The sequence below is a fragment of the Phalaenopsis equestris genome, unplaced genomic scaffold (genome assembly GCF_001263595.1).
Source record: "Phalaenopsis equestris unplaced genomic scaffold, ASM126359v1 Scaffold000275, whole genome shotgun sequence".
In the NCBI taxonomy this organism is placed as follows: Eukaryota; Viridiplantae; Streptophyta; class Magnoliopsida; order Asparagales; family Orchidaceae; genus Phalaenopsis; species Phalaenopsis equestris.
The window spans coordinates 60,887-62,656 of NW_018164717.1; positions in this window are offsets into that span (position 1 = coordinate 60,887).

A 1,770-nucleotide genomic window follows, 5' to 3' on the forward strand; every position below is an offset into this window, starting at 1 on the left:
TTACAACACTCTCAATATAAAAGTAAAATAAAAAGTATAAATATATGGTGTCAGAAAATCTCTCCAACTAACTCCCTAATTTTAGAACTTTAAAGTAGTCTAAAACAAAAGATAAAAGCTTATCTCAAGTCCTCCACCAAATTGTTGAAGTTTCTTTGAATCTCTTCTCTTTTACAGCACTCTCAATATAAAAGTAAAATAAAAAGGATAAATATATGGTGCCTGAAAATCTCTCCAACTAACTCGCTAATTTTGGAACTTTCAAAACTTTCCTAGTTCAAGAGCCCCAACTTTTTGGACCTTTTTCAAGACTCTTCTCAAAGTCCTCTCTTCCATCTTTTATAATTTTCCAAGAGGTGCCTTGAAATCTCTTCAAAAATATGTCTTGATTCGATGTATTTCCCCAAGAGATGCATCCTTTTGTAATAGTTTTCGTCCATGGTGGTTGTAACCACCTATTGTTGTAACCACCTATTACGCCAATAGGTGCCTCAAAAAAACTACTCAAAATTTATAAAAACCAAATTTACTCATCCAATAGCTACCACTGGCGCTTAAGTGCAGGGCTTTCCTGTTTAACCAGTGCTTAAGCGTCGGATCTGGCACTTAGGTGCCAAAACACTTTTGCACATTTTTCACCTATTTGCTCCAAATTTGATCCTTTTTTCACTCCTTTAAGCATTTTTCACCTTTTTACTTGTACCTGAAAGAAAAACATAAAAATACCTTCCATTAAAGTAAAATATCTCAAAATTAGGTATAAAAATGTGTCTAAAAACACTATATATTTTAGGCGTATCATGGAGCTTTTGATTTTGGGTTTTTCAACCACCATGGTGGCTTGCTGTCAAGGAGGGGTCACCATCTGACTTAAGGAGGTTAGGGCTTGGTCTTAGTTAAGTCAATTGAGGTTGGTCGTGTGTAAAGGTATGAGATTGAAATAGTACAGGGAAAGGGCTATTTTGGGCCAATTTGGGTCAAATCATGGTTTGGGGCTGGGTTCGCCCCTCAAGGCTGGTTTGGGTCCTGAGGGAAATCAGGAGGCTCAGCTTAATCAGCATGGTGAAGTCCCTATCCAAGGAGATTTGGCTAAATATAGGTTAGAGTGATTCACGGGAGGGGTTAAAAGAATCTTAAGGATATTTGAAAGTGTTTTAGGCTCTTACCAATAATAGCTTGATGATGTGGCATGACTCTCATGGCTTATCTATGGCTTGGGAGTGGCTCCATGGCTTGTCCTTAGCTTGCTCAACTCTCATGAGGAGGAATTTTTGAAATTATGAAATATTTTGGTGGAATTTATCATGATGTTTGATTTGGAATGATTTGATTTTGTATTTAGGACTTTAGGAATGATTTTAATCAAATGGATGATGAAGGGAAATAATTGTCACGTGGGCTTTGGACTTGGACTTTTGAAATTAAGTATAGTGGGCTTTGGGCTTTTGAAAAAGAAATTGAATTTGGGCTAATTGAATGTTGATTTTGGTGTAGTAATATGTCATGAGGAATTTGGCAAAATTTCAAGTGATTTTGAGTTGAATTGGTGGGCTAATTTGATGGATTTAGGCATATAGTCAAAATTGGCCCTTTTTTATTTGAATGAAATTAGGCTTGCAATTGGATCAAATTAGACTTGAAATTTGTTCAAAATGGAATTGAAGATGCTGAATTTTTGTTTAAAATTGAAATTGGGCAAGATTGGGGTCAATTGGGCTAAGATTGGGGTCAATTGGGCTAAGATTGGCAATTGGGCTAAGATTGGGGCTA